The sequence below is a fragment of the Ochotona curzoniae genome, unplaced genomic scaffold (genome assembly GCF_017591425.1).
Source record: "Ochotona curzoniae isolate NIBS_2020 unplaced genomic scaffold, NIBS_Ocur_1.0 contig_883, whole genome shotgun sequence".
Taxonomy (NCBI): Eukaryota; Metazoa; Chordata; class Mammalia; order Lagomorpha; family Ochotonidae; genus Ochotona; species Ochotona curzoniae.
In genome coordinates this window covers 21,104,124-21,117,356 of record NW_024466599.1, presented here as the reverse complement: position 1 = coordinate 21,117,356, position 13,233 = coordinate 21,104,124, and the positions used below count along the sequence as shown (strand labels likewise).

Here is a 13,233-nt window from a genome sequence, read left to right as displayed (position 1 = left end):
CATTAGCTGCAAGCAAAAATTAGAAGCAAGAGTCAAACCAACATCCTGTTATGGGATCCAGGGGTCCCAGGCACTATCTTGAGTGCTTAGCCAAACATCTGTCCCTGAAAATGTATCTTCTAAGTGCATTTTCCCACCTACTTTTTGAAGTGTGTGTGTCTGTAACCAGCATCACACACAGTGAATATGATAACCATGCACAGCATCTCTATTTCCAGCTGCATGTTGCAGGAAGAGCATCCTGCTGATTGGGGGTGCTGGACAATGGACCCCTTTGAGCTCCCTGCCATTTGCTGCCATGACTCTCTTCCCTTTGACAGCTCTGGGGGATGGGGGAGTGGTCTTCAGGACACGCTTTGGCCCCGTGTTGGGCTGGCAGCAGAGAAAGGTCCATGCTGATGTAAAATGCACCATGCCTCTGTCATCCTTGTCATCCCTGGGCTTCCTCCCCAGGAGGAATAATAATGATCATTACTTGTGATGGCCTAGCAAGTGCCAGGGAGCTGTCTGACAGCCCTATATACTATTTTCCACATTTCTGAACCGGATAGTTTTTCCTTGTTTTATTTCCCCTCCAAAATATTTTATTTAATTAATTAATTTATTTATTATTTATTTTATTTTATTTATTTGAAAGGGAAAGTGACGAAGAAGGAGAGACAGAACAAAGTAGAGATCTTTCACGCATTAGTTAACTGCTCAGGTGGCCATAATGCATGTTGGCGGCTAGGCCAGGCCGAAGCCAGGAACCAGGAGCTCCGTCCTGGTCTCCCATGCAGGAGGCAGGGCCTGAAGCACAGTTTCACCATGGTCCTCAGAACCTGCTCATGCTGGCACTGTGATCTCAAACCTCTGGCCTATGGAACTGTGAGGAAGTGAGCTCCTGTGGTGCTGGACATGTGCAGCCCTGGACATTTTGTTATCAAAGCTGGAGCCTAGCCAGCCATAAGCACAGCAGGGGGGTGTTCTTCCCATCAAAACAGGGCTGCCGGTCACCAGTGAAGTGCCACATGGGTTCAGACTCCTCTCTGGAGCTTTGAACTTCAAACCTGCTGTTCCTCCTGGGTTCTCTTACAGCAGTTGTCACTGCCATCTACTTGTTGTTCATGATGGGAAACCGGGAATCTCATTAGCACTTGCTTTCTCACCCCTGCAACCAGTCAGCAAGTCTGCTGCCTCCAGGGCTACAGGTCATTCCTTCCCATCCCACTTTTGCTACTTGAGTTGAGGTCACCATCATCCCACTCTTGCATGGGTCCCAGGTCTCTTACTTCCAATGAGTTCTCCTCCCAGCTGTTAAAAGGACTGTTCTAGAAAGGAAACTGGACTATGTTATTCTGAAGTTCAAACCTTAACTGAGTTTTCCTTGCTCCATCCTTTCTGAGTCTGTGCTCTGGTCTGACTAAATTTCTTGTCCTGCTATTTTCCAGTTCTTTGTTTACAGAGTCTGCACCTACTGGTTTGTTTCAAACATTTTTTTTTCTTTTTTTAAAACCTACATTAAAAAAATTTTTTTTTGTGAGGAGAACAGTTAAAAAGGGATCTATCTTCTTCACAGTGTTTTAAAAATATGTGTTTTATTATTTGAAAGGCAGAGTGATAGGGAAAGAGAGAAAGAAAATCTTCCATCCAGTGGTTCACTCCTGAAATGGCCAAAATAGCCAGGGTTGGGCCAACCTAAAGTCAGGAGCCAGAAACCCTACCTGGTCTTCATGGGTGATAGGAGCTCAGGTCCATGGGCCCTCTACCCAGGTGTCTAGGCAGGAAGGTGGGTCTGAAGTGGAGCAGCCTGGACTTGAACCAGCATTCTGATACAGGATGTGAGCATTGTAAGTGTTGGCTTAACTCACTGCACTACTCTATGTTGTAACAGACTTTAGGTGTGCAACATGGTACTGTCAACCATGGACCAGTGTTATATGTCCGATCCTGAAAACTTGGTTGTCTTGCCCAGCTGGAACTTTATACTTCACCTCCGTCACCTTCCTGTGAGAGTGTGGTCACTCTTAGCTATGAAGTATCAGATGGGCTGGGCTGGGTTGTGTGCAGTCATTCCACCAAGCTAGGAATCTAGGGTCATACTTTTTGCCTGTGCTCCCGACCACTTAGGTTGATGGGGGCTTCTGTTCCACCTCAAGGACAAGGCAGCTGGAGCATCACCATTCCGAATTGCTCACCAACAAGGCAAACACATAGTCGCCAACAAGTTACCAACAAGTTGACTGTCCCATGTCACTGTACTCACAGTCCAAAGCTCGAAGCATCACCATCTTGCTTCACTCATGCACAAACAAGATGTCTGGAGCATTGTATCATCATTCCATGACACTTACAAATAAGGTGGATGTGGCACCACTCCACGCCCCTTGTAGATAAGATGGCAGAAGAGTCCCCATCTCACGTAACTCGCATACAAGGCAGTGGTGTTGCCAGCCAGCAGATCCCGGGAGGTGGAAAGGGGAGTGCCATGCACGTAGGAGATGAGAGCCACCATCTCCTTGCACACAGAATGATCTGAGTGAGTTGAGGACACTGGGAGACAGACAACCAGAGAGACAGGTCCACAGCCCTGCTGTCCAGGTTCTGGCCCTCAGGATCTGAGGGCATGTCAGTGGCTTGCCGTCCTGTCTGAGAGCCAAGAAAGACAGAGAGAGAGAGGCATCCTTTGTCTCACTGTGTCTTCAAGGCGCATCCCCCCTACCCTTCATCTTGCTGTGAGTGGGTGACGTTAGTAACAGCCACACGCAGAAAATGGTACAAAGTGTGGGGAGCAGAAGGAGAGGCCGTCCCAGGGCAGCCAGCCGGCTTCTTCCTGTAGGAAGTTTGCTGGAGACTGAAGCTGTCAGGGAAGAGCATTTAGCCTCAAGGATTGTTGACTGGAGGAAGCACTTAAGGGTGCTTGTGGCCCTCCTCAGGAGGAGTTGGGGGCTAGGAGGAGGGGCAGCCCTCCATTGCTGCTGCTGTCCCGGTCCTGGGATACAGGTCTCTTGGACCTGGGCCCAGAACCCGGAGGGACAGGGGGGCTGCTGGCTGGGACAAGACTGTCTCCTATCCTTGCAACAACTACAAAGTGGATTTGGCTGCTGTCTATGCAGACAGCTGCTGCCCTGGGTGAAGAAGCACAGGGTGGATGGCACTGAGAGGTGCCCTTCCCTCCTCCAGAGCCCTCTGTTAACAGAGCACAGTGGCAAGGTGGAGTCCCAGTCCCAGCATCCACAACGCCACATGATACGGGTGAGCTTGAAGCAGAGAGGCAGAGAGGCAGTAGCTTACTGGCTGGCCCACATATGAACTTCCTTCGAGAAGAAAAATGTGTTTAATACACCCTGGAGCAGCAGATTTCTATTAGCAGATTCTCCCCATGTGGAAAATTCCTGTGTGGCCTGGGAATAAAATTCTATAGCTACAATTCTAAATTTGTGGAGGTTTGCCTGATACCACAGATGAAGTCTGTCCTGGTGTGTTCTTCAGGAACTAAGGAGAGCGTGTGCCTTGCTGAGCCAGGTGAAGGATTCAGTGTCAGTTGGATTCCGATGGTTGGAGATGGTGTTGACTTCTGGAACCTTGCTGAGGTGCTGTTCCGCTGAGAGGGGGAGGCTGAGCACTCCAGTTGTAATGGTGAAAGTTTCTGTTTCCTTTTTTCAGTTTTATACATTTTTTGCTGAGCATTTTAAAGCTCTGTTCTTTGGTGTCTGTGTGTTTAGGATCGCTATTTTTTCCCCCCCCTGAATTTATCCTTTATCCTTGTGATTTTCTTTGCTGTAAAGTTTACTTTGTCTGTTGTTGGGATAGCCAATCTCGCTCTCTTTTTTTAAATTCATTTTTCTTTGTGGAATGCCTTTTTCCAGTTTTTTTTTTTTAACTTTTTAAAAAGATCTGTTTTATCAGAAAAGCCAATTTTACAGAGTGAAGAAGAGACAGAAAGAAAATTATGTCCACTGGTTCACTCTTTAAGCATCCACTATGACTGGAGCTGAGCCAATCCAAAGCCAGGAGCCAGAATCCTCCTCTGGGTCTCCCACACAGGTGCAGGGTCCCAAGGCTTTGGGTCATCCTTGACTGCTTTCCCAGGCCACAAGCAGGGAAGCTGGATGGAAAGTGGAACTGCTGGGATAGGAACCAGCACCCATATGGGATCCTGGTGCATGCAAAATGAGGCTATTGTGCTGGGGCCCTTCAGATATTTTAAAAAGGTTTTATTTCAGAGCCAGTGCTGTAGTATAACAAGCTAATCCTCTCTCTGTGGCCCTCACATTCCATAAGGGTGCCAGATTCTATCTTGGCTGCCCACCTGTGATCCAGCTCCCTGTTTGTGGCCTGGGAAAGCAGTGGAGGATGGCTCAAGTCCTTGGGACCCTGCATACATGTGGAAGACACAGAAGAAGCTCCTGGCTGGAGACTGGCTCAGGGGTGGCCTTTTGTATATAGTGAATCAGTCTTTTCTTCTCTTTGTAATGCTGCCTTTTAAATAAATTAAAATAAACCTTTTAAAAAATAAGATTTTGAGAGGAAATAAAAAGAGGGAGAGGAGGAAGGAAACAGGGAGAGAAAGAGGGAGCAGGAGAGAGGGAGAGAGAAAGAGTGCAGTGAGGCAGAGAAAGCTATCCGCTGATTTCACTCCCCAAATGCCAGTAGTGAGGAACTAAATCCTTATCTCCCACGTGGTTAGTGGGGACCCAAGTCCTTGAGCTGCCACCTGCTGCCTCCCGTGGTGTGCACTGGCAGGAAGCTGGATCAGGTACAGAGCAGAAACTTCGACTCCAGCACCCAGTGTAGGATTTGGCAGCCCAGCAGCATCACAACCATGGCATCAACAGCTCAGCACGAGGCCTTGTCCTCTCTTTTCCTGCAAGTTATTTGAAATGTTTTAGAATTCCATTTTGTTTTATCTACACTGTTCTTTGCAAGTATATCTTTGTTAGTTTTTATAGTGGTTACTCTAGGTATTACATTATTTATACAGAGTTTATCAATATCTGTTGTCCACATCTCACTGGTTCAAGTGAAATATAGAAGCTTAACTCCTTAACCTTTGCATCTATATTTTTTGCAGGGTCTTTGTTTGCTCCTTGAAATGTATTCATAATTGCTTATCAAAATAAGTTTATTTTATTTTAAATGTTTGTTTATTTGAGGGAGAGAGCCCACGTGTGCTGGTTCACTCTCCTAAGTACCTGTAGTGGCCAGGGTGGGGGTGGTTGAAGCCAGAAGCAATCTGGGTTTTCATGTAGGTGTGAAGGATTCTCAGCTATGTTGATCCCAGTATCCATGGGAGTGTGAAATCAGGAACCAAAGTGGGGCACTTGCATGTGGGATGCGTGCATTCAACCTGATGTCTTAAGTGCAAAACCTGGCCTGCAACTTTTATAATGACTGTTATGGATCCTGTGCAGGTGCCACTTGGGTCGGCTTGGTATCAGCGTCTGTCAATCATTTTTCCTCGGAGTAGAGTTGTTCCTATTTTATCTTTAAGTGAAACTGGGATATTTTGAGTGTTAGAAGACTCTGAGTTTTTATTTAAATCTTGTGAATTACAGCCCTTCTTCTATCTCTGCTTTGGTTGAAGACAGAGGGACACTGCCTTGTCACTGCCAGATGCAGACAGAAATTCAGGTTTTCCTTCTGGCCTCAGATGGGACCTGTGTAAGACAGGGACTCCTTGCTGCTTGCCCCATGTGGTTACACTGACCCCAAGGGCATGGGCAGCAGTAAACTCCAACTCTCCACAAGGCCCACTCGCATCTTCTGACGCCCTGTTCCCATCCTATGGTGGGAGGTGTACAACCAAGTGTCCTACGCGGCCTCCAATGACCTCTTCACATGGGCAGGAGATATTTGCTCCCGCTCGGCAGGAGTGAGGATCTCAGTTCCCACCCAGCCTTCTCTGACACCACACATTGGCCTGAGAGAGGGGATCGTAGTGATGCTTTGGCACAGCTTGGTAGATATGGCCTGACAAAGGAGGGGCCCAGGCTCTCCATGTGCCTTTACTGCTGGGGGTGTTAGTGGATTGTGTGGCTTGTTCTTTCATACTCAATCTGGTTATTGTCTAAAAGTTTGTGTTTGCTTTGCTCTTTCTTTGTCTTCTGGCAAGGGGGAGCAGGCTTTTCTTGTGGATTTTTTAGAAGGTCAGATCTTACCGTCTTGAGGCATGGGGAAAGCTCGTAGAACTTAGCCCTGTGTGATCCATGGTCCCTGGTCTGTGGCCCGTGGGTCCTGAGGCCCTTGGGCTGTCAGACTCCTCTCCCTAAGCTTCTGGCAGCTTCTCAGGTTTGTTGTGATGTCTGGGGTTTTAAATGAATGGTATGGTATGGGCAGGAGAAACTGGCAGCCTGGTGTTGTTTTCCCCAGAGCAATCTGTAGGGCTCTGGCCCTGGAGTCTCCTGGAGTTAATTATGGATTTAGCGCCCCAGGGGTGCCTGGTGGCTCAAAGGGAATTCAGCTGCAGAGTTGGCTCTGCCTCTGACTGCTTTGGGTCCTGACCGAGCGGCTGTCTTAGTCTGGTTTCTCAGAGGCCCTGGCCTGGGATTTGGGACCCAGTGGGAGTTGGAAACCTAGGCCCTCCAACTGGGAACAACCTATCCCCCGTCTTCTGCCATTAACCATAACCTCATTCCTTTGCTAATTGCCTCACTCCGTCTTTTTACTTGTCTTTTCCTTTCCTTTTATCCAATTGTTGTTGTTTTTCTTTTTCTTATTGTTTTTTTCTAGCTTGACTTAGAGTAGGGACAAAGTGTTAGACTGGCCCTCAAGCTCCCAAGCTCCCAAGCTCCCAAGCTCCCAAGCTCCCAAGCTCCCAAGCTCCAAAGCATCCACTTAAAAATATTGTATTTATTTGAAATTCAGAGAAAGAGAGAAAGAAAGAGAGAGAGAGATCTTCCACAGGGAATCAGACGAGGAACGGAGGTTTCCCCAAGGACAGAGATGCCAACATTGAATAATGTGCCCCTGAAGGAGTTCTGGAGACTAGAAGTCCAAGAAAAAGGGGACAGATGGCATTGGTTTTTTCTGAGGTGACAAAAGGTGAAATCCCAAAGGAGATTCATCTGCCTGGTGTCAGGTCTGTTAGATGTTCCCACAAGGAGAGGCTTCTGTGCCCACCTGGTGGTCCTGGGAAGTCCTGGGAACCCAGAGGTCGTGGAAGTTGTGGTCAGGGTGGTTAGGAGACCTGAGAGCCACAGGTGTCCTCTTTTTTTCCTTCTTTTTTTTTTTTTTTAAGATTTATTTATTTTTATTGGAAAGGCAGAGATAAAGAGACAGAATGAGAGATACACAGAGAGAGATCTTACATCTACTGATTCATTCCCTAATGGCCACAATGGCCATAGCTGAGCCAATTTGAAACCAGGAACCAGGAACCAGGAGCCGGGAGCTTCTTCTAGATCTCCCATGTGGATACAGGGCTCCAAGGATTTGAACCATTCTCTGCTACTTTCACTGATTGTAATCAGGGCACCTGATCAGTAATGGAGCAGTTGAGACATGAACCAGTGCCCATCTGGGATGCCGGTGTTTCAAGTGGAGGACTTGTGTGATAGGCCACCATGCCAGTACCCTTTTCCCCTCTTTTAAAAAGATTCATTTTTTTTTAAACTTGAAAGGCAGAGTCACACACACACACACACATCTCCCATCTCTGATTTGTCTCCCAAAAGCCTGCCTAGTCATTTGTTTCAGGCTGAAGTCAGGAGCCAGGAACTCCATCTTGGTCTCTTATGTGGGTGGGAGGGACCCTCAAGTTCTTGGGCCATCATTTACTGTTTTCCCAGATGTGTTAGCAGGAAGCTGAATTAGAAGTAGAATAGCCAGGATTCAGGCCAGTGTTCTATGTGGCAAGTTAACCTGCTGTGTCTAACATTGGCCCAATCATGGTGATTCTTGTCTGTAGCATGGTTGACTGTAGTCAGCGTCAGCCAGCTCCACATTGGCTGGGAAGGCCTGGGGAAACTTTCAAGTTGAAGGATGGGTAGTTACAGGAGCCATGATGGAGTTAAGAGTAGAGTGGGAGAGGGAGGAACTGTTCCCAGAAAAGACACACAGGCTGTCATACTTGCTAACGTAACAGATGCCCCCCCATGTCCATCAGGTGAGCTCACTTATCCATCAGTGTGTGCTGAGTTTATTGGGAGCTCAGCATGGCTCAGAAGGAATCAGACAGATGTACTGTTCCAGAACTTAGTGTCATGACTCTAAGAGGGACAGTTGGGTTTTATCCCATTTTCCAAGTGGGAAGACAACAAGGTGACTTTGCCTGCCACTGTGTGGCAACTGGGGCTTGAGCCCCAGGTTTTCTTACTCCATACAACCTTACTGTGGAGTAGCTGAGTTCAGGCAGACAGTACCAAATGTTCCTCCTGCTGTGCATAATAGCATCACAGCAGTGCACAGAGAGGTACAGACTTTAACAGCCCTGCATGGGAGAGGAGCCCTGAGAAGGGCAAGTGTGAGTGCATCCCCCAATCTTGTGAGGACAGACTGTCTGGAAGACTCCTCAGTTCCCTGAATCAACCATTATCTTGCACTTGTTTATTTGTCTCTAAGTATGAGCTGGGAATTTCTTAAGCTACCGTTTGGTACAGAAATGGATCGCAATCATCAAAATGAGAACAACTAATTCGCCAACTATATTTACTGAGAGTATAATTACACAATTACCTGTGTATTTATATACACACTCCAACACAAGCACACTCAGCATCAGCAGACTGCCTCACCTGAGCAAGCCCAGAACCCCATGTATCTGGCCTCTTCTTGTACTTGGTATTGTCTGTTTTCATTGTTGACATTGCCTCTGCCCTGATCCTGTACTCCTTAGGTGTCCCTCACTCTGTCTGTAACATGTTGGAAGGGTAACTGCCCGGGCTCTGAGAACCCTTCAGGTTTTAGCATCCACTCACGTGTGCGTCTGCAATGTACCTGTTGGCTGGGTTTGCATGTCTGCAGAAGTAAACACTGAGATAAGAATTTGAATGCAAGCACTTCATGTATGGTGGAATGACTCTAGAAAGTTCTTGTGGAAGAGTGGGCAGGTGCAACAGGAATGGGAAGAGGATGATCCAACATTAATGGTTAAACACATTGCCACTGTGAGCAGCTGCAGCCCAGTCTTGCTGGGGATTCTGGAGGGTGGGGTGCACATACCTCAGAGTGATTCCATCCAGGCCAGAGGAAGTTGGGTATTTTTTCACCACACACTCCCTGGTGTTGGGTGAAGGCTCTTTCAGAGGAACTGCCCTTGAGGTACTTCTGACTTCCCTGGGGGCATCAGTCTTGGGCAGAAGCCACAAGTATTGGCAGTCTTTGGTAGTGTAGATGGAGTGAGTATGGGATCTGTACAAGTGTTTGCAATCTTGTTATGTACAGGGGAGGTTGCCAAGGGACAGGACATTGACAAAGTCCACCATGCTTTTGGTTTTCTATGGATCTTTGGTTTTGAAAACAAGCAAACAAAAAACCAAAACAAACAAGCAAAACAAAAACAAAAAAACAAACCAAACCAGCAGCCCTTAGTATGGTTTAGTTGATCCTGCTGAGCTTGAAGTCTATGTCCACGCCTAGGGAGAAACAAAGAATTTACATGTTTTGCAGCAATGGTTCAGGACCGCCCCAAACACTTCATGCATTGAGATAAAGTAGAGTCATTTGTATTTTGTCTAAAGGATCCATAGGGATGTAGGTTGTGAGCTGCCATGTAATAATTTGAGCTACAAGCTTGGCTTTCTCTCTTGTCTTAGACTCCCAGGCAACACTCCCTGGTATGGGGCCTCTTACAAGGCCCTCCTCCTGCCACAGTCACCTCCTGCTGAGTGTTGGGTAGTTGCCTTTGGGTTACTTTCTGGGAGTGGGAACTAATGCCTCCTGTAGGAAAAGGGCTTGAGCCTGACTGAAGGTGTGAAAGGGTCAGCATGTCAGCCAGAACAGCTTCTTCTCTGGCTGTGCTCTCCCAGGAAGGCATTTACTTAGCCTTGTCTGAAGTTAGTCATCATTGAACGGCAAGGGATGGGGAGAGAGAGAGAGAACGTCCATCTGTTAGTTCACTCCCCAGATGCCTGCAACAAGCAGCGGCTGGACCAAACCAAAGTCAGCAGCTGGGATTTCACCCCAGGTCTCCTGTGAGCATATCAGGGAGCCAGGTACTTTAGCCATCACCTGCTTTCTTCTGGATCTCACATCCACAGATAGCTGGGATCATGAGCAGAGCCAGGATTCTAACCCAAGCACTGTGATAATGAGATGGCTTAGCAACTGTGCAAACGCCTGTGTCTTCTTGCCCCAGTCATTGTTTTAAAGAGCAGGTCTGGGATTTATTAGGTGTTTTTAGGGCCAGGTTTAATCCAGAACTATTTTTTCCTCACTGCCCAGAGGAGATACTCCCGAGCTCTCCTCACAAAGCTGTGTGAGTTAAGGAGTTCTCTCTCTAGCCAGTGGGAGCAGACACACTCCCAGTTCTGTGTAAGCATTTTGTTTCCTGTAGTTCTTTACATTTTCCGGGTGGCACCTAGCATGCCCTGGTCTGTGCTCTGTTAGACATTCAAAGGCAATTCTTAAATGAGTTAACAACTCCTTGCTTTCCAGGGCTCCACCCTGTAAACACTGGATGCTTTATTCTTCCTCTGATTCTCTGAGTTTTGTTTCCTCAACCTGACACTTGTAAGTTCCAGTTTCTATCCTTCCTGCCTTTTCCTAAATGATCTCTCCTTTTAGCTTCTTTGCCAGGCAAGCTTCTTCAAGAGCTTGCCTGGCAGGGCTGCATTCTGGGATCTCTCATCTTTCTGTCTCATGTGTTAAGTCCTAATACTTTGAAGGTTTTGGCTCCAGCTTTAACATACCCCTGACCTAGATACTTGTATGTTCAAGTGCTGTTGAAAACATTTCTACGTGGTTGTCTAATCAGCATTTGTGGTTTCACCTGCCCCTAACGGTTCTTCAGAGAAGAGAGAAAGCTGGTCATATAATGTATTATTTAAACTATGACACACTTACAAGCAAGGAGGAAACCGGGACAACAGGCGTTGACCATTACTGTCCTGGGTAAATTGGGGCTGGGCCAAAGAGTCACAGAGTCATCAGTTGATAGCTCAAGATTATTAATTGCATTTTCAAGTTTTTCATAGCTTTGCCTCTTTTCATCTACTTGATTTATTAGTTTTTTGGAAGGAGAATATTAAAATCTCCAGTGACAAATGTTAGCTGATCTGTTTTCCCCATTTTGTTACTCTTACATTTCACTTTACTATTTGATACTCCTTTAGTCCTTTCAGTCTTATTTATTTTCCATCATGATAAGAAATTATTTCTTCAAATATTTCCTCCTCACAAATATATATTTTTTCATTTCTTCTGGGCCTTTTATTTAAAAATATTGACACTTTTTCTATCATTTTCCATATCTCTCAATGGATTTTTTGTGTATTTGTTTGTTTCCATGGGGATTTTCCAGCTGCAACATGGAAACTACTAGACAAAGTCTGAAAGACCTGTAACATTTCTTAGTGTTATTGAGAAACCTTTTATCTCTTTTTCTGCTTGATTTTGCTCAGTCTAATTTCTAAACTCACCAGTTCCTTTTCTTTTCTAGCTGAATCAATCCTTTTATTTATCTCACCTATTGTAATTTTTTATTTCAATAATAAGAAGAAAGCATAGTACTTGCTTGGTCCTTTCTTATCATTTCCAGTTAGTATTTTGCATTACTTAGATCTTTACTTATTAATTATACTTTTCACTTTCTTAATTGAAGAAAAACATTTACTCAGATGTTCCAGTGTTGATCTTTGAATGAGGAATCTGTTACTTCACTTGGTCACCTTCTTTTTGAGGTGGTTGTTAACTCTCAGGTGTCTAGTTAGTTTTGTCTCTGAGTTCATTCTCCACTGGGGATAATCAGGTACTGTGTTTGATATTATATGTTTGAAAGTGCTTGCTTATTTCCTTGTTTGTTTGATTGTCTGGTGTTATGAAGGTATGGACTGCTTTACATATATTCTTGTAAATCCATAGAGACTTGTGTTGTGGCATTCATTCTAGGTGGCCAGTTTCTGTAATAGTTCAGCATGAGATTGAAGAGAATGCATAAAAGGCTGACTCAGAAACCTTGTGGAAAAATGTAATTAAAAGAGGCATTCATTTTGATTCCAAACAATTTTGAGATCTATGCTTATTTTTTTTGTAATACACATTTTAGTGAACTTTTAGAGACCATGTGTATACTCTTAATTGTTTGGGAAGCAGTTTCTAAATAACTGTCTATTAGGTCGAGATTATTAGTGTATTGTTCAAGTCTTCTGTAACTTTACTTGACTTCAGTCTTTTCAATAATTGAGCAGGGTGCAATAAACAATTCTACCACAAAATTGAATTTATTAATTTAGACAACTTTTGCTTGATACATTTGATGATAGACTAGTAGTTGTATTGTATTTCTCTGAGAAGTAAAACTTTTATGAATAGAAAATGACCTTTAAAAATCTCTACTAATGTTTTTCCTTTTAAATTGCATTTTGTTCAATTATAATATAAAGATACCATCAGTATCCCTTCCATTTCTTCCATCCTTGCACTTTGCCTTTAGTACCTCCTTTTGACAGAAACCTGAACTGTGAGTCAGAAATGTGGTTTACAGAGTTAAGCACCAGGGTCGCTAAGCAAAGCACAGAAACCTCAGCCTAGTTGATGGAATAGTCAGAGAGCAAAGGAAACCCAGGTACTAGGTAATGAAGAATACAAAAACACGATTTTACAGCAATTGAAATACTAACATCAACATTAAACAAAAGTAAATTTTACATAACAATACACATTGGAAACAGCTCTGAGAAGAAATCATGCATGGGAAAACTTAGAGGGCAATTCTAAAAATTCTAAAAATTGAATTTTTAAAACTGTGTCCAAACCACACAAATGGAGGCATGGCACAAACACAAGCCCTTCACTGGGTTCACAGTAATCACAGATGGTAACATTAAACTTTGCACACATTCTCTAGACAAGTTCTTACCAGAAGTATTCATTCCCTTTTACAATGTCACTACAATGTCAGTGTTGGATTGGTAGAAGGGTCCAAGATTCTTGGCTTGTGCTTAAATTTTGTTTCATATATTGCTTTGGCAGGAAAATTATTAAACATCATATATAATTCTGATGTCATATATTTGGTTTGTTTAGAAATATCTGCATTCCTAATATTATGTGTTTGCTTTTTTTGCATTTCAAATCTAATAGGGTCCAACATGA

The 13,233-nt window shown here is 44.7% G+C and overlaps 1 non-coding gene across 1 annotated transcript; it reads right to left on the bottom strand.

The window, feature by feature from the left end:
* Positions 1–11,427: 11,427 nt before the first annotated feature.
* On the bottom strand, positions 11,428–11,488 carry LOC121165477. Its single transcript, XR_005885258.1, has one exon. It is a non-coding gene; the product is annotated as a U7 small nuclear RNA (small nuclear RNA).
* Positions 11,489–13,233: the final 1,745 nt, after the last annotated feature.